General features: G+C 36.5%; 1 protein-coding gene across 8 annotated transcripts in view; it reads left to right on the forward strand.

The window, feature by feature from the left end:
* GTDC1 (glycosyltransferase like domain containing 1) overlaps positions 1 to 20,873 on the forward strand; it is a gene marked incomplete at both ends in the record, with an annotated part of 255,269 nt that overhangs the window by 160,617 nt on the left and 73,779 nt on the right. The window lies entirely within an intron of this gene.

Here is a 20,873-nt window from a genome sequence, read left to right on the forward strand (position 1 = left end):
GCACCTTACTCATTAAGGAGTCTTTTCCTCTTCCTTCCTCTCCCCAGCTCTTAGCACTCTCCAATCTGTGCTTTAGACTACATGGGTTTATCTATTCATTGAAATGGAATCATATAATAGGTAATATTTGTGTTTACTTTCTTTTCCTTAATGTAAGTTTTCAAGGTTTCTTCATTTTTAGCATATACCAGAAGTTTGTTCCATTTTGTGACTGAATATTCCACAATATTTTATACTGTTTTTATTCATGTGTCTTTTGATGGACAATTGGACTATTTATACCTTTCAAGTATTTGTTGTAATTGCTACCTATGAATATCCCCCCAAAACATGTGCTGCAAAACACCTGATATGGGGCAGCTCACAGTCACAGTAGGAAATCAGGTAGATAAACCTAATAACCAGCCATTAAGGTTCTTTTTTGGGTGGCGTACTGAGGATTGAAATCAGGAGCTTTCTACCTTCAAGCTACACCCTCATCCCACTGTGATAGTGATGATGATAATGATGATTATGATGTGCAGTACTGGGGATGGAACCAGGGTTGTTCTACAATCTAAGGTACACCCCCAGCCCTTTTTATTTTTTTATTTTTGAAACAGGGTCTTACTAAGTGCTGAGAGCCTCACAAATTTGATGAGGCTGGCCTTGAACCTGCAATCTTCCTATCTGAGCCTCCAAAGTATTGGAATTACAGGGATGAGCTACCACACGTGGACTGTTATTTACTTTGAAACAGGGTCTTGCTAAGTTGCTAAGGCTGGTCTCAAACTTGTGATCCTCTTGTATCAGCCTCCCAGTACTGGGTATATATAAGAACACCACTGCACTCAACTTAAAATTCTTTTAATTCTGGACTCACCAAAATGTATTGTTGTGTTACTTTGATAAATGATGTACATTATATGTGGGTATATACACATATATACCCAAATATTGTCATTTTTATTTTTAAAGTAAATTTTATTATATATATATATAAGATATACATTGTATTATATACTATATGTATATTCCATATATCTGTATGGGAAACAGATAAAAAGATACCTTTTAAATGTAATAAATGTAATCTTGTTTACATTTGAAATCAAATATAATAGAATTATACCATGACTATTTGCAGAGCTTAAGTTAGAGACAAAAAAAATCAATAAGTTCTGCCAAAAGCTCCAGTAACCAAAAGCTACGAGTGTGTTTTTGTCAATTAATGAATAATAGCTATTGAAAAAAATTATCTGGCATCTCTACATAGATATATAATAATTAGGTAGCCAAGGTTTCCCATATGAGATATATATATATATATATATATATATATATATATATATATCACATAAACCTGAGTTTCTCATCCAAGTATTATTTCAACAGAGGAAGGCTTGAATAACAGAGGCAATGGGGAAACATAATGTTATGATAATGTTCTTTGGTGCAGTTTAGAATGCTTTTAAGAAACATTTGGAACAATTTTTCTCATAAAGTCACTTAACTATTGAAGTGTTATGGTAGCATTTTCTTCTGAGTTGTGTATAATACAAAAGAAATTCAGTTAAAGCAGACAGAATTTTAAATATCCTGATTAGAAGAATTTTCACCAACCAGAAAATTACATGCTTTGCCATCCTGGGACTAGTTTAATAATAATTATAATAACAACTATAATAATATAATAGCAATGTAGTGAAAAAAGGAAGGGCTAGGTGTTTTAGAGTGTCCCATTTATATTTCTTTTTTTTTGTAATGGGACTAAACCGAGGGGTGTTTTACCTCTGAACTGCACACCCAGAGTCTAAGTTGAAACAGAGTCTCACTAAGTTCCTGAGGGCCTTGCTAAATTACTGAGGCTGTCCTCAAACCTGAAATCCTTTTATCTCAACCTTTCAAGTACTAGGATTACAAGTTTGTGCACCACCAGGACCAGTTTCCCATATACTTCAAATTCTCATTTTTTACAGCTTCATTTAACAAAGCAGTTCTGAAAAAGTTTGAATGAATGCAAAAGGGCCTGAATTTTGAGTAAATATGCTCTAACTAAATTAGTAAATAATTTTTGAGATATATTTCTAAGTGATTTTGAGTCAGTTCTTTTCGCAAAACTGTTGAAATGAAGAACGTTTAAACTTTTTTTTTTACTTACACCATGATTATTGGCCTCTTTGAAACTTGACAGATACGTGTCTCAAAGTTTCCACACATCTGTCAAGTGTTAAATTAGGTTTCCTTTTGAATTGATAACCATTATGTTCTTTGCATTTGACATATAGATTCTCAGTGATGATATTTTATTACAAAAGTACTATGATCTTTTAATAAATTTAAATGGTAACACTGATTAAAAGTATAATACTTTTTAAAGATACTGAGCCTGTTGACTAAGGAAATGAAAACCATCTCATGTACGCTTCTAAGAAGTGTAGAATATGTTTGTTATGTTGCAGTTTGTAAAGCATTTCTGTTGCCATTGCCATGTTATCTGTGAACACAGATAACTAGAGGATATGGCCAAGCAATACATCAGAGTGGATAAATTTCCTTGTCAGCAAACGTGGGGATCTTACTTGCAAGAAAAAAACCTCAAGAAAAGTATGTTTATTTTAGGCTGTCACTGGTGTGGTCATTTCCAACCTCTCACTACCTTAAAGCAAACTGAAGCATTGTATAACAGAACAGTTATGGGTAACAGGTAATTTGAAGGAAAGGGAGGAGTTTTCAGAACATCGACTTTAATTGAACTGTGCTAAAATTTCAAACATATATACTATAGTGATTTTAGAAGTGTGAAATGAAGACCATCAGCAACTTAATTTAAAAAAAAAAAAACCTAGGACATTCCTCCATTTTGAAACAGAATTTCCCAAGAAAATGAACCAAAGATGGGAGGTAAAGCCAAGTGTGGTATCAGATGACCCCCACCTCTCCTTCTCTTGCACCCTTGATGAAGCCTGAGACACAAGGGACTAACACATGTTAATCCCAGTGTAAAGCAAATAAGTAGCTATTTCCATATCAGGCTGAGTGTGAGATGCTGTGGTTCAGAAGTGAACAGTACGGAATAACCCCTGCAGTCCATAGCTGACATAGCAGGCTGACCAATACAGTGTGCCTGAGGGGTGTGCAGAGCTGTGTGTGGACATGATGAAGCACTCACCTTTGTTCAGGCAGCAGGGTTGTTAAGCTCAATCCTGGCAGCTACACTTGGCATGACTTTGTCTGGGTCCCCTGTTCTCAGGTAGTGAGAGACTTAAAAAATTATTCTGGAATGTTCCTTTGTCAGGTATCTGAGTGTTCACTCAGAGGATGTCTTTGGTTGTTCCCCCGTGTCCCTTCCATGACAGGATGCCCTCGCCTACACCCATTTGCACTAGTTTCACCCTCTTGAATAATTCACGAGCGGCAGAGAACGAGCGGGCTCCCTTGGAGTGTAAGAATCCTGACGGCTTGCGTCTGACTCTTCTCCTCTTGTTTTGAATCCACCTGATTGCATCCACTACTCCCATTCAGCCCCGCTCCTTTGTGTCCTATCACGATATTGCGCTGTGATGAGGAACACATATTTAGTCTTGTCCCTGGTTCCTGGCACAGAGCATCTAAAGTGTTTGAAATTTCTCGAGTGATAGGAAAGGTGGACTTTCAGCCCCATCCCTAACCTGACCTCTCAGGAAGGCAGAAGGGCTGCAGATCGAGCCTACTCACCATGGCCAGTGATTCATGATGAAGCTCCCATTCAAACCAGAAAGGGAAGGGTTCAGAGAGTGTCCAGGTTGGTATGGAGGGGCCATGCACCTGGACAGGACACGAGCTCCATTTTCCCTTCAGCATAGCAAAGCCCTATGCATCTCTTCTATTTGGCTGTATCCCTTTCTGATGAACCATTCTAGTAAGTGTTTTGTGAGAATTCTAGCAAGTATCAAACCTCAAGTACAGGTGTGGGGACCTCTGATTTACAGCTTATTGGGCAGAAGTATCTGAGGCCACACTAGACGCCTGAAGTTAGACAATGTAAGACTGAACCCTTAACCTGAGGGATCTCATGCTGACTTCAGGCCACAGTGGTAGAATTGAATTGAATTTTAAGATACCCAGGTCATATTGAGGAATGGGTCAGTGGAGGGAAAACCTGCATATTTGGTGTCAGAAGTGCTAAAGTATATTAAAGTATATGAAAAAGTTGTTTATGTTTTAATATTCATATTTTCCTACAAGTATGTTAATTTATAATTCAAATTTTTTTACATTTCATAATTTTCCCATTAGATAATACTTCTCATTTCTTTTGGGGATTTTTGAAAAGTTTCTTTAACCTAAATATATACCAAACTCTAAGTATTTTTTCCCTCTTGTTATTAAGAATTGCTAAGAGTTTCATGATGCTAAGTGGACACTTTTCTTTTAAGTTACTGATCATTTCCACATCCCACATTCACCCTCCATCCCAGTTCGTCTGATTTAAGTCCAGAAAAGTAGTTTCTCTAGTTGCATCATCTGCCTTCTTAGAGCTTAAACTCTTAACAAAGTAAGTCAAGAATGTATCCAGTGTTGTGTTTTTGCCAAGCAAGACTTCCAGATGGTGTCCTCATGGTTGAAGTCCCCCACTCTTACTTTATATTATTTGTGCACCAGCTCACTAATCTGTTCCCAAACTGTGTCCTCTACCTGGCCTGGCAGTTTGGGATATATATATATATATATATATATATATATATATATATATATATATATATTCACCACATCTTGGGTTTGTAATCTGCAAAACAGATATTGCCATCTTTGTCATATACGTAATCTGTCACATTCAAGCAAACCTCTCTTCTTTTGAAGAAAAAATTTCTTTTGACTCAAGTGTTTTCTTAGCAATAGCATTAATATTAAAAATTAAGCATTTATCAAATAGTTACTACATGTCGCACTTGGTGTTAGGTTATTCAGGTCCTCAAGTTTATTTGATGCTAATTATATGAATGCCAGCAGAAAATTTCTCCATTTTACCTGGAAAGAACCTGGAATTGGGGGAGTTAAGTAACAGTGAGGGCTGCACCACCTGTCAGTGAGGTCAGAATTTGAACCTCCCAGGCTTATGCTTTGAGTCATCACACTGCTTCCTGTATCCCATTCCCTAGAGCATAGTAGAAGTGAAGCCTACCATCTTGCATACACATTGCAAATTAAATAAGCCTCTTGTTCACTCTTCAACAGATCCCTTAGGCTGAAAGTTTTCTTCCACATTAAATTTTTCTTTAATATTTATGTAAAACTTTCTGGACATTTTTACCATTTGCTGCTTTGTATTACCCTCCATGGGCTCTGATTTTATGATTGTATGTGAGTGGGTTTTTTTTTTTCTCTTTCTCTCCCTCCCTTCCAAAATTTAGTGTAAAAGATTCTTGATGATGTTGGAAAATTAGGGAAATTCTTCCTCAGTTTCATAAGAAGCACTTTCTCTACTGTACTTTTTCTTGTGGGAGTCTATGAAACCATCTTGTACCATTGTCTATGTAGCAACCTCCTTTCTTTTCATATCCTATTTTCTCTTCCAAAGGTTATGACCTTCACTTTTAAGATGGGATAAATTCCAACTATGTCTTCCCAACATGCCCAATCCCTGAATTTACATGGGACTGGGCATGTTTGAGAACTGATATAATTGCCATTATATCAGATATCATTATATCTGATACTTCATCAGAAGTATCTGGTATGAAGAAAATAACAATTCTTATCCTCCATCCTAGATGAACTGAGTCAGAGTCTTTGGGGATAGGTCCTTGACATCAATAGTATTTTAAAACTCTCTGATATTTTACAACTTCTGATGTGCAATTGCAGTAAGATCTATAGTATTGTGAACTTTGTCTGGCAGGAGCATTCATTCCCACTTGGATGAACAGAAGTGGGTACATTTATGAGTCTTGGCAGACTTCATCTCACACTAAGATTCATGCTGTAGGAAGACAACGTGCGTCTTAGCTTGGCTACAGTTCTGCTACAGCTTTGTTCACAGAAATGAACAAGTTTCTTGAGGATTCTCTTCTGCCGGCAATTAGTAACAGCACTGTGCCTACCTCCTGAGGTCTGAGAATACTCCCAGAGCTTTGTGGTGCCTCTGGAATCGCCCTCCGTGGAGAGCCCAGCACCTTTGGTATTCTTCCAATTGCACACTTCTCTTCCTCTCTCTCTTGGCACATATTCTTCTGCTGACTTGCACTTATATTCTTGTATACTCTCAAATCCTTTTTTTTTTAATTTCCTTCTAAGACAACCTTCTATCTTTGTTTGAATCTGGGTTAGAGAGACATCCTTAAGTCAATTCACCTTCTCTAGCTGGAAACAAATTATCATTGAGGATAGACCCAACCCCAGCAGAAACAAAAGCAAAAATATATTAAGAAGTGATTACTACTTTTCAGTTCTTTAGTTGAAAAGAAAAGGCAACAGTGCATGAAGCCAGAAATCAAAATGATATGTGCCATCAATAAAGTTAGGATTCTCAAGGCAGGTGGGCTTTTAACCGAACCTTCCAGGATAAAAAGGACACCTCATTTTTAACTACATCAGTGAAGGTGTGCGATGGTGGTCAATATGGAAAGTTTGTCTCAAAGAGATTGGGATATCAAGGGAAGAAGGCATACATAGGGTGAAGTCAGATTAGGAGTGAAGGGCAATTCTTATGGTGTTGAGATGAATCACTTTTTGTGAGACTAGGGGTTGAACCCAGGGGCATTCTATCTGAGCTAAACCCCCAGCTTTTTTTTTTTTTTTTTTTTAAGCAGCATCTCACCAGGTTACTGAGAGTCTCACTATGTTGTTGAGGCTAACTTCGAACCTGTGATCCTCCTGTCTCAGTCTCCCAAGTATTGGAAATACAAGCATGTACCACCACACTTATCATTATTAATAATTTACCCCACCCAACCACCATATTCAAATCAATTTCTAGATTTTTTTTATATTTTATTTTATTTTTTTTTGATTGGTGCACTGTATCCATACATCATAGTGGGATACAAACTTTTGTAGACATACATGCACACATCGCCCAGTCAGCCCCCACCCCAATTTCTAGATCTTAACACTTCATCTTTTAGATACTCCCATGCTTAGCATGTGCCTAACAGAAAGTAGTCATACAAAATATACTCACAGGATGCTGGGCATGGTGGTGCACACTTGTAATCCCAGTGTTTGGAAGGCTAAGACAGGAGGATCGCAGTTCACAGACAGCCTCCAGTACTACTTAGGGCCTTAGTGAGGCCCTTTGCAGTGAGACCCCATTTTGAAATAAAGAATAAAAATCAGGCTGCGGGTGTAGCATGGAAGTAGAATGCTCCTGGGTTCCATCCCCAGCACCACACTATATTATATATATATATATATATATATATATATATATATATATATATATATGAAATCACTTTAGAAGCCAGGTGAAATCTATGGCTCTTTTGTAGAAAACTGCAAATAAGTTCATGCATACACAGCCATGCATAGGTATACACACACACACACACACACACACACACACACACATGATTTCTTATAACTAAAGAAGGTCAAGAACTTCCTGGAGCCTCCGGGGTTCTCAGGCTAATGACAGGTGAATTGGAGATGTATGATACATGCACACAACTTAGTTCATACTCTTTCCTATGGTTTAAACTTAAGCAACTATTCCATCAAAATTTGTTGGCTGTAGAAAAGTAGCCTAGAAGAGACATTATGAGCAGGTTATATTGTAAAGGACTATATCTCTATTAAATGATACAACATCTACTCTAGGAAGCTTTTTCTACCCAATAATTCCTATAAACCTAATATGCAAGTAAAATCAGATGGTTTTGAAAAACTATTGAATGTATCAATACTTTTATAGAACATGTTCATCAATAAAATCTTAACATTATCCCACAATAACATACAGGTTGCTTTTGTCCTTTACTTATATGAATTTATGAAAAAATTAAAAATGATCATCACAAATTGTGTAAAAAGAGACGATGTTTCTAAGGTTTTTTGTTTTCTACAATAACATAATAGTAGGATAATGTGTGCATACTTATTTTAAAACTCTTCAGTACTCAAGCACAAACTGTGACCTTGGACTAAGAGGAAATAGAAGAAAGGAAAGCATTTTATGGATGAAAATTTTGGTATTGGCTTGTAAGAAGATTCTTTCCTTTTCACCTGTCCTCCTGAGTGTTGCTACCGTGTTTTTGTCTCTGTTTTGTTTTTTTTGTAGTCAGTTCTCAAGAGTTTTCACTTAAGCACCAACCTGAATCTTTATCTTCAAACAGGTTTTTCCTATTCTTCCATGGTTTTCTTTGAGTGTTCTAAAGAGCTGCACTAATCTCAAACAAATGAAAAGGAAACAAGAAAGGAGAGCTGGTTGTTGATGTCATTGTTGTTTTAGGGCCTAACTACTTAGGTGTCCTTCATGTTTTTAGGCCACTACCATTCTCTGTAGCCACCAGTGCAAGATTCAGTGGAGTGATTTAGAACATATATAAAAATAAATATAAACTGAGTGTGGTGGTACATCCCTGTAATCCCAATACTTGGGAATCTGAGACAGGAGGATTACAGGATGGAGTACAGCCTCCACAATGTAATGAGACTCTCAGCAATCTAGGGGGATCCTGTTTCAGAACAACAACAATAAAACTAAGATAAAGGCTAAGCACGTAGTCCAGGGGAAGAATGCCCCTGTGTTCAATCCTCAGTACCATATAAATAAATAAATAAATAAATAAATAAATAAATATTATCTGAATTTATCAACCAATTCTGGTAGTCTCTCCCTAATTATGATACCAAAACATCAGCAAACACATAGGTTTTCTTTCTAAACCTATTGGTCTGACTCAATGTGAAGTGAATTTACTGATTCATAGTCTCTTTATTATTTTGTGAACAAAATATAAATAAAACAATATGGAAAGACTACATTTTGCACTTTTTTGCCATTAATGTAAGTTCTTTAATCCTACCAGGCAGAAGTGCTCAAGAACATCTCTTTGTTTTCTCAAAGAATGCACCCATATTACTTTCCAGTACAGGGATATATATATATATATATATATATATATATATATATATATATATGTATATATATACATATATATTACCATATACATATATATTACCCTCTACTGGTAATATATTTGTTACAAGATGACCTAGTTGATCTACTCCATATGAGTGCAGGGAAGTTGTACTATTCTACTAATCAGTGGAAGCATGGTCTTGTCAACATTTTCACAGGAGAATAGGAATGACCTTGCATTATCTATAGATGTGTCTTGTATCTAGGGGTGTGAAACCAACTAGAAGCCACTTCACCTGAGCTTTGAGACAGTCATATGAATGTCACTTTAAAATCTTCAATGACAGAAATATTTCCCAATATAGCATGTAAGTTGGGAATTTGATATTTATTAAGGTTCATGAAAATAAAATGTGAACTTAAAAATAAGTACGTTTATTGTAAATTCCAAGATTCACTTTCTCTAACAATCACTTCATTTTTCTGAACTTAAACTGTATTAAGCATCCGTTTCTAGCACTGTGCTGGACAATTGCCTGTACCTCATTGTATTTTACTCTTTCAGTAGTCCTATGGCCTTTTGAGAAAGGCTGGTGCCAATAATCAATCAGTGGTGCAGTTGCTGTTGTTAGACAGTGGTTTCTTTTTATCAAAGTATTTTTTAGCTGGATATGGTGGCACACACCGGGAATTCTAGTACTTGGGAAGCTGAGACCGGAAGATCCCAGGTTGGAGGACAGACTCAGCAATATAACAAGACTCTTAGCAACAGAGACCCTGTTTCAAAACAAAACATAACATAGGGCTTGGGGTGTAGCTCAGAGGTAGAATGTTTCTGGATGCAATTTGCAGTAACACACACACACACACACATACATACATACACACACCACATATTTTAAAATATTAAACTTATGCCGGGTGTGGTAGCAAACGCTTGTAATCCCAGCACTTGGGAGGCTGAGACAGGAGGATAGCATAGGTTTGAAGCCAGCCTCAGCTACTCAGTGAGGTTCTCAGCAACTTAGTGAGACCCTGTTTCCAAATAAAGTATAAAATAGGTCTGGAAGTATAACCCAAAGGTAGAAAATCCCCTGGGTTCCACCCCAGTACCACCAAAAAATAAAAATAAAAGATAAAAAAATAATAAACATGACTTTTGTTATCCTTCTTCCTAAAACAGTATACTGTTTACAAGAAGCTCTACTAGCTAAGCAGGATTCTACTTTTAAAACTTTTACACTTGAGCAGAGCACTTTAGAAACCGAAGGCCCTCCCTCTAAGACAATTTTCCAGCACAAAAGCAAGTCCAAAGGGTGTTCATGCGTGTTCAGTTTTAAATCTAAATTTAAATTTAAATTTCCACCAATCGGAACTCGGAGCTAATATCAATGTTGATCATAGGAAGAGAGATGTTTCTAATTAACTGACTTTAAAGCCCTATCTTAATCACTTAGAGCATTCCTCTGCACATCTGTGCAGCAGGGGTAACTGGATTACCTCCATGGTGTGTGTGTCTGGGTGTGCGTGTGTGTTTAAAGCAATGCTATAACTCTATCCAAATGCGCTTCAGCACTGCTTTAAAGTTTAGAAGCAAATGTGTACTTAGTAATGTAGTTTAAAAATTGAAACCCCCTTCTACCTTCCATGTTTTTCTCTTGTAAATTGGGCTTGTTTGCAGAAGGCAGCCATTTCAAATGCTGCAGCACATACATCCTAGAATGTCTTCCCTCTTCCTGCCATCTAACCTAAATGAGCACCAGAGCCAGGGCCTCTCATGTGGTTTTGCTTCATCTGACAATGACATCAGTATCTTTCCATTCGTCCTATTTTTGTAAAACTGTGCCCAGAATGAATGGTCATGCCAGTATAGGAAACTGAGTCCTGGGAATAATTTTTCATTAGGGTAAATGAGGTGATATGATAAACAACTAAAATCTGATGTGACAACATGGCATAAATCTGCAATCTAAAATGTTTGGTTCTGTTCTTGTGAATGTTTTCTAAGGCTTTTATGCCTTCTGCATGACTTGTGTGTATACATACTGATCAGTGGAAACACAGTTTATGTTCAGATATTTATTTCTATCAATGAATAACCAGATGGTTCTTGCCTATGTTGGAAGAGAACCCTGTTAGCTTTTCCGTGACTCTGAGGGACATGACATGTAACGATCCAAGCAGGAGAAGCCACTCTGGCCCAAGTGAGAAACTTACAGCTGCTGTTCTCTACTCTTTAAAGTTGACAGAGGCTCACAAGTGCCTTTATTCTATGTGTGTGGGGGGGGGCAGTATTAGGGATTGCAGCCAAGGGCGTTTTACCTCTGAGCCACATCCCTTGCCTTATTTTATTTTTTATTTTGAAATAAGTTGCTGAGGACCTTGCTGAATGATTGAGGCTAATCTCGAACTTGTAATCCTCCTGTCTCCGCCTCTGAAGTACTGGGATTATAGGTGTACACCCACCACCAAGCCTCTCTCTTATTTTTATTTTTTAGTTGAGATAGTTTGTTTATTTTACCAACATAACACATGCTTACTGTGTAAAGTTATGATAGATAAATGCTTATAAGATAATTTTTACCATACATCATTTGCCACTTGGAGGTCTGGAGAGAATACAAAGAGGACATATATTTGAGGAGAAACATTTGTCAAGACACTGTGCTAAGTAAATTTGCTTATTTAATCCTCCTCATTGCCCAGTGATGTACAGAATGGTATTAATCCTCCTTCTTAGAAGAGAAAACTGAAACCCAGAGATGTTAGTAGGATCTTCTAGAGCCACACACCTAGTATGTCACATAGTAGCATAATTAGTAGTACCTGGCAATGAATCTCATTGTTTGCTTTCCTTTTTTCTTATTTTAGAGTTAGAAAGTGGCCTTAATTTTTGTTTGAGTACATATTGGTGCACTGTAACTGTACACATAATGCGGTTCCGAATGATAGAAACATACATGCACACAGCATTTGGTGTGTTTCCTTCCAGCCCCATTGTTTCCTAAGACTTAACTGATTACCTTTTGAGCAATTGTGCATGTTTCAAATATTCCATACACTTCCATAGACTGTGTTCCACTTGTGTTTTTGAAACTTTTGCTATTTTAACATATTTTTTTCACAAATGAGTCTCTAATTTTGTGTTTTTGACTTTTGTGAGCTATTTCCTATTCGTATATTATAATATACATGGGAGGGGAAAATGCTAACAATACTAGAAAAAAAATAATCACAAGCCAGAAAGCCATGGTATCTGCTCAAATTGTCAATGGAAAGCCAAAGGAGCTCTGAAAATGTGTTTGAAGGCAGTGATAGCAGGAGAAAGAGCATCTTCCCTCCTCCCTTGTTGCCCCTGTGGAATTCAGCCTGTTCACTAGGCCGGTCACTTCCAGCCCTGCTTCCTCCCTTCCACTTCAAGGCCTGGCAGCAGGGTCACAGAGAGAAGGGATGGAGGAAAGGGTTGAGGGATAGTCCCATAGCTGGTGCTTTTTGGGGTTCTATCTTGGGTGTTGAATTCCTTCTGTTGGGCAGTAACCAAATGCTACTCTTCTGTGGGGTGCAAAGGCATGTTCTTTTGACACACTTCAGTAGATTTCTTACATGCAAAGGTATTGCCTCTATAGTGGATGAAACCTTACCTGGGTGATTTCAATCACCTGTTCACTCACATCTCCTGCCCTGAGTGTGTTCCTTGCCTCCAAGGCAGCATTCTTTAACATAAGTCCTTTAACATAGGACTTTAACATAAGCCTACTGGAAAAATATTGGGTATCTCTCCTTTTCAAAAAGATGTAAATGGAGATTGCTTCAATCGCTGCCCTCTCTAGTTGCCCTGCCATATGAGCAATTTCAGCCAGTCTCCTACTTTTATAATAGTGAATTCACAGCCGCCACCTTGATCTCTGCCCCATATTTTAGGAGGAAAGGCCATAGTTTCTACCAAGAACTCTCCCAGGCTCTAGTTAGGAGCAGGAGGAATCAGGCTTTTAAATTTGGAAAGCTTGGCAGACATTTGGTTTGGGGGAAAATTATTCTAAGTACCCCTTCTGGCTGACAAACTCTCCAATCTCTACATTTTTTTTTTCTATTTAAACTGTTAAGAGAATGATAGGTCAACATTTCTATTTTTGGCAAATCCTTCAGAGGTATGCCTAGTACCCCTGTTTAGTGTCTGTATTAATCTTTGGTTTTAGAATCTCAGCAGCAATGTTAAGATGATAGGAAAAGCACCAATGAGATGAATTTATTTTGTGTTATGAAGTTTTTATATGATAGAAAGATTTCTATTTTTTTCTTTTGAAATGATTGGTCAATTATCAAAATGCCTTCCAAATAGTGTATTACTTTTTTAATAGTGTCCCAAGCCATCAATAAATTGATATTCATTTCTTCCAGAAGTATAACCCCATTACAATACAGTGAAAAAATTTATATCAAAAGAGTATTCTGTATTGTAGTTATTTCTGTGTCACAGTGTGTAGTCCTTCGAAGCAGTATTTTGTTGATCTTAGTGACAACAAATTCAATATATCTAATAATACCGCATAGCAGGTCTTCATTCTATTTCCTGTTGATGTGACAGTCACTCTTTAATGAAACCTTATTTTGTATACTATTTGCATTGTAGATCAGGAAGGAAGAGCTGAGTTTGCTTAAGCAATAGCTGCGCTGTTTATACTTTTTATATTCTTCCATCAAGAAATAATTACCCTTCAACCAACCTTACCTCTTTCCACTTCATATATGCAAACCACCTAAATAAAACATACCCGAATTCCCACAGCACACATTAGTGTACAGAAACAGCTAGGGCCCAGAAGAGCATAGAAGACTCAACACATAACCCTTTCCTCCTCATCCATCCAGCAACTGCATATTGAGCATCTACTGTGGGCTATAACCCTGCTAGGCAACAGAGTTGATTTTGCTCGTTTATTTACTACAGGGAGGTAAAGAATAAGATTTGTTTTAACTCGAGTTCTATAAAATTGAAATGTTATTTCTGGCTAACAAAGATATTGTAACAAGTCTTATGGTATCTCGTTGGCTTGTTGCCTACAATTCTCTGTTGGAATACATCTACACATGGATTGGTTTTAAATGGCTTTCAGCAGTTTACTGCAGGGCCATCTGGCCATTTGCTGTCTGTACTCCCAAACTAACGTCTAGATCTAGAATAATCTGGCTTTTGACACCCTTAGGACTCAGTTATGTTCTGGCATACATTATCGAAGTATTAAATCTGTACAAATGACATGTTCACAAAAGGCATGTATTGACAGTTCAGGTGATATATGTAGTATTTTGTATCATTCCATGCCAACAAGATGCAAACTATCAATATAGCTAAATTATGGAATAATTACTTTTTTGAAGTTACAAGAAATCTTTTTCTTTTACATGAGATTACCACTGAATAATTACTTTTTCTAAAACACTATATGATTAAAGATATAATTTCAATTTATATGCAGTTTATTATTTAAAAAGATTCTGTACATTTCTGTTTCTATAGCCCTCAATAATATCTAATGACTATGTTGGTACCAATAGGATTTCTCCTATTTGGAAACCCACTGTTCAAAGAAAGGATATTTTATGGTAGAAGGTAAAAAAAAAAAAAAAAACACAAAAAAACAAAAAAAAACCTCTTCTGCAAGTAGTACTCTACCTCATGATAATGTTTGCCACATTCTCAGAGAGGACTGTGGATTATTGTGATCTTTATCCAACCAACATACTACCCCTTTTTAAAGCTTAAAAGAGGAAAACTCAGCCATATAACCTTTAAATGTCTTTTTTTTTCTAATTCTTTTTTTCTCTAAAAGCAGAGATTTGAATGAACATTCTATAAGTACATGCTAGTCATCTAATAGTTTAAGTAAGTATCTTAGAATGTAGTGACCTGGTGAGTTTTTTTGTTTGGTTGGTTGTTTTTAAAAGGAGAGAGTCAAGCTTCAACTTGCATTCAAGTATATCTATAATATGTAGATATACTGTGTTATATCTATAGTTTTTCCCAGACATGCTGATAAATCCCTAAAAGTGAATTATATTATCTTCACCAAAATGGAAGAAGAGATTAAAAATAAGAAAGAACATATTAAGATTTTGAAATATAAGTGTCCAACTTATGTCTTTAGGAGTTCCAGAAGGAGAACTCAGGGAAATATAAGAGGCAATATCCAAAGAATTTTTGCATGAAATTTATAGAGATTATAAAAATTAAGAATTCTCAAGGTTATACATGTATTTGGTTTTTAAATGTCAGAGAAAACAAAAGGTTTATAATAAAAAGCAAATCCTCTTGCTCAGTCACCCCCTCTCAAGCTCAGTCCTCCCTACGCTCCTCAAGGCCTACCTCTGACAAACCTTTTCATAATGTTTTAAATTTTCAAGATATGAGATATTATCTACTGAGTCCCAACCATTGGAAATGATGACTTAGCGCTCTTATAATGGAAGCATGCACATATGCACACACTATTTCACGTTAGCCCTTTATATGTATATCTCTCAACTGTTGGTTAAGTCAACATTCTGTGTTTACAACATTGTGGCTATGTAAAAAATATCCCCTGTTGAGCATTACTGTGTTCTAGGATTAGATTTCATTTCCTGAATAACTCTGCATTTTTCCTGAAGCTAATTATTGGTTGTCTCCATACGTTTGGTTTCTGTGTCCCTGTCAGAGTTTCCTTCCCCAGCGTTGTTATTATCATTAATTTATCTTCTCATGATGGCCAGGTACATCAGTAAATCTGCCATTCCTGGACCGTTTCTTGCACCCCACCTCCCTGTAGGCCTCTGTTCTCTTGCTCCTGTTTGTTTGGGTTGCATTCTGGGCCCCTGGGTGGATTGTGTCCTGAAATGTATCTATGTTATTCTCTTCCATGGTTTACTTTTTTTATTTTATTGGAGCTGATCTACCAGTGTCTTCTCAGGAAAGAGTATATAAGAACTAAAAATTTAAAGAATTTTTATGTCTAAAAATACATGAAAATCCTGCCTCACTTGAAATTTGACTAATACTCTAATTGAAAATTATTTCCCTCAAAAATGTGATGTCATGTTTCATTATTTTGTCTATTTTTGGCTCTTTGCATGTGACTTCCCTTGCTCCTCACAAGAGAGAAGTGTTAGGATGTCAGTGTTCTGAAATTACCTAGTGATTTTATGCAGATCGAATTTTCATTCCTTTCTTTTACTGGACACTCCTATCAAGACATGTAGTTTTCTTTTATTTTTTCTTAGGTTACCTCTCCTGATTTCTCAGCGTTCACTATTTTAAACTTCTATAACTTCAGAGTGACCTAATTTTCTCTCCTCCTGTTCTTCTCTTTGACCTTTGTTCATCTTTCTCAAGTTTATCCTCCAACCCCAACCCTTCTATTGATTTTTATCTGTTTAGATATTTTTAATTACCAGCATGTACTCTTTCTTATTTTTGAATATTCTTTCTTATTACATCTTGTTTTTTCTCACATGGATGCAAAACTTATCATTGCAGGTATTTATTAAAGGATTTAAATTTTTTTTCCTCTGGGCCAGGCGTGGTGGCACACACTTAAAATCCCAGCATTCAGGAGCTGAGACTGGAGGATCAGCTACTTAGCTAAGCCCTTTCCAACTCTGTGAGACTTTGTTTCAAAAATAAAGACTTGCCGGGCATGGTGATGCTTGTAATCCCCGTGCTTGGGAGGCTGAGACTGGAGGACTGCACAGGTTTGCAGCCAGCCCCAGCTACTTAGTGAGGCTCTCAGCAATTTAGTGAGACACTGTTTCCAAATAAAATATAAAATATAAAATAGGTCTGGGAGTATAACCCGGAGGTAGAAAGCCTCTGGGTTCCACCCCCAGTACCACCAATAAATAAATAAATAAATAAAATAAATAAATAAATAAACTACTAAATAAATAAACTAAAAAATAAGGCTGGGGTGTATCTCAGAGGCTCAGAGGTACAATGTCCCTGGGTTCCATTCCAGTACCGCCAAAAAAAAAAAAAAAAAAAAAAATTCTCTGTTCTCTACATTGTCACGGTTTCTCGCAAAATTCTCTTTTTTTTCCTTTTTTTTTTGGTGGGGGGCTTTATCGTGTTTATTTCATGTTAGAAGTCCTCCCCAACTATCTATCAATTATTATCTATCTGTTCTTCATTCATATTTGAGAACAAGACCATTAAGTATGATTAGAGGTCCTCTCTGTTCAGAGACCTTCGCTGGTGACCTTTCTCCTAGGATGAGCAAACAGAAATTCAGTTATTTTGTGTGGCATCACCCACATGTCATTTTTGGTAGATCAGTCCAATTCGGTTCCAGACAAAGGCTCATAGTCTCCTAGAATAGGAAGCTCTAGCTTTCCGGGAACCAATGGGAGAAAGCTACTCAGTTCTTTATTATCTTTCTCTTTGTCAATGAATGGACATATTTTCACTTTATTTCACTTGTCCTGCATTTGGTCTTGCTTGTTTCTATCGCAAATCATCCAGTTAGACTTTTATTAGTTGCTTAATTTTTAATGGTATGGGGATTGAACCTAGACGTATTCTAACTCCAAGCTATACCCCAGCCAGTTTTATTTTTGTTTTGAAATAGGGTCTCACAAAGTTGCTGATTCTGGCCTAGAACCTCTGCCCTTCTTCTCTGAGCCTTTCAAGTACTAGGATTATAGGAGTGCACCACCACACCCAGCCAGACCTGGTTTCTGATACTGTAACATCCAGTTCCTTCCTGATCAGAACATCTATCAGTTGTATTGTTCCATGAGGGCATCTGGTGCTTTTTTTTTGCTTTGCATGTTGTTGGTGCTCAAACTTTTGTTGAATGCTAAGTGATTAAGTGATTAATTTTTTTTATCTTAACTCTTTTCACCCTTCCTTTACCTTCAAACATTGATTATATTCTAGTAACATCCCAGGTTGTTAGATATTTCTAATTTAACCTGTTATACTTTTAGTCTCCCTTTCCCCAACATAGAAATACTAGAAAGTATAGGAAACCGAAAGCAGAAGTGTTTGTATGATCACTTTGTACGCTCACAAGTTTTATTTCAAATGCTAAATTAGCAAAATTAAATCTTCTAATATTAGCTAATATTAGTTCCATAGCTTAAAAATCAGACAGCAATGCAGTTAGAACTTGAAGTGAATCCGTATTTGGTGTCATACCATTTAGTGTGGAAGCAAGGAAAAAAAGTTATTGTACTGGGTTTTGGATTTTCTGGTAATTTTGATTTATTTAGGTTCAGAATAGGCAACTTACAAAGGAAAAACACTGAACGTTCTATGTCCATCTGCTTCAGAGATCTGGAAACTGATGTTTTTAAGTTCCTGGTGGTTTTTTTCCTGGTTGATTCATTTTTGAGGAAGGAAAAGATAGAACCTCTGAAAAAAAAATAAAGAATAAAGAAAGGTTAAAGGCAGATAAAGTACTATAGGAGAGAAATAATAAAAAGGGAAGGGTATACTGGGTTGATTTTTATCATTGGGCCTTTTTCCAAATAATGTTCCAAACGGTTGTTCAGTATATAAATGAAAAGAAGAAAACATATTGAAAGTTCCCACTCGAATAGGTGTCTAACATTTAACTTTATGAGAAGTAACAAGAAAAATATAGCTAAAGGAAGGTTGTGAAGCCGGGCGAGGTGGCTCACGCTTGTAATCCCCGCACTTGGGAGGCGGAGACAGGAGGATCGTGCAGGTTCGAAGCCAGCCGCGCTGGCTTAAGAGACCCTGTTTGTTTCCAAATAAAAATATAAAGTAGGTCTGGGAGTGTAGCCCGGAGGTAGAAGGGTTTCCAGGAACCCCAGTGCAAAAAAAAAAAAAAAAAAGGAAGGCTGTGGTTTATAATGTAGGCTAAGGCTAAATAATGAAAGGGTCAGTAGAACTTAAAGTTTTCAAAATACTGAGTGTCTTTTTAATAGCATTGAAGTATAATAAAAACCATCATCATTATCAATTATAAATTAATAGCATTAGCTTAGGTTTTACTATATGACAAGCAACATGGAAACGTAATTCTAAAGATGTAACATCATTTCCATATTATGCATGAGGCAACAGGTACTTAAAGAACAATTCTTCTTTCCAAGACAGATATAAGTGGCAGAGCCCTGAATTTGAAACCAGATAACATGTCTAGATCCCTGCTTGATTCTTTATGCCATTTTCCTCTTACTAATAATTATGAAACAATCATTAGATTTGATTAAATACTTAGACATTGTGTCTGTGAGAAATCTAGGACTGGTCTCATTCTTGTTGAACAGATGAGAAGACTTAATCCAGGCTAGACAGATCAAATGACTTTTTTCACAATCAAACACATCCCCAAATTTATCTTATCAGTTTCAGTAATCTGATTACTTTCCTTTTGCAATGAGTTCTTTTTGCCACTATCAACATAGATACAGCATCTCCTACTTTATTTTTTCCTAATCCTTTTGTATTTTCTTGATACTCATGAAAGGCATTTCACCCTTCATGTTGTTGTCTCTTTCCCCTTTTTATTCCAAAACAGTATCCACTAAATCATGCCATGGTCCAAAGGAGACTGTCCACTTAGAAACACTGACCAAAGAAAGTGAGGTGAATAGATAAGCAGCATTTGAAACTTTGCTTCTTAGTTATAAATAGAGAAAAAAAGATGGGTAAATTAAATTCAAGTTGTTAGAATCATGGAGTCCATAACAGTTTATTTTAAAGATAACATAGGTAATTTACAATTTCCAGGACTAAGAGACCAAAATAAGTATTTTTGAAATGTCACTACACACACAGTAAAAACTTTATTGCACAAATCCCTTACACCTAAGTATTTGTTGAAAGACTATTATTCACTGACTAAGGAATGTAGTATTTCCCAATATGGGCTTAGGAATAACACCTTAAGTATGGATTTGTCTTAGCGTTCCCACTGCTATAGTCTAAAAAAATCTGACTTTACAATTTAAAGCAAGGTTTTTGTTCACGGTTTCCTTGGAAATTTGGGGTTCAGTCAAAGTATTACATGAAGGAGCAAAGGAATGGAAAGGCTTTGGAGACCCGTGATGGAAGGGGGAGATGGAAGATAAGTGGGGCAATTAGAAATTCACATAGGGACCTTGAAGAATGGACCACCAGTGAGTCGTGGCTGCTTAAAAGTGGGGCTAGGAAAGTAAAGATTCCCTCTTTGCAGTTTAGGTATGAATTTGCTTACCTTTTTGAAGTACTAAATTATACCAAGGAGTTAAGTTTTGGTCCTGCAAAGCTCTTTCAGGGGGAAAAATGGGATCCTAAGGAGTGAATGTTAGCAAAGATGGCTCTGGGTTTGATAAACATTTATTCTGGTAAAATCAAAGGTAGCTTTTCTTACCCCGATACATTCATAAGGACTTTATATTTTTCTGTGTGGGAGGAATATGTCCTAAAGTAAACTTATCAAATTGAATAAGATATAAAAAACTCATAGGAGTGAGCTGTTAAATTAGCAACATATACAATTTGAAACATTTTGAAATTAAGAGAGAATAGGGAATTTAAGAAGAATTTTTAAAGATAAATAATGGTAATCACAATATTCTGTGTTGCCAGCAAAGGCCATATAAGCAAATGATATAAATGAGGTTGTCTGGAAAGTACTAGATTTTTAGAAATGAATCTTAGAAATTTTGGTGGAAAAGAAAAATAAAAAGGAATGGACTCATGGGGAGAACACCATTGTTTCCTTATTAGCCCTCTATATTCCAGCTAGTTAAAGGACAGGCACCAAGAAAAGAAAGGATGAGCCTTTGAAACAGGGGAGAGGAAGTCAGCGCATCCCTTTTCAACAGTCATCAGTGGAATTGTCTT

Source organism: Muscardinus avellanarius (assembly GCF_963383645.1).
Source record: "Muscardinus avellanarius genome assembly, chromosome: 2".
Classification (NCBI taxonomy): Eukaryota; Metazoa; Chordata; class Mammalia; order Rodentia; family Gliridae; genus Muscardinus; species Muscardinus avellanarius.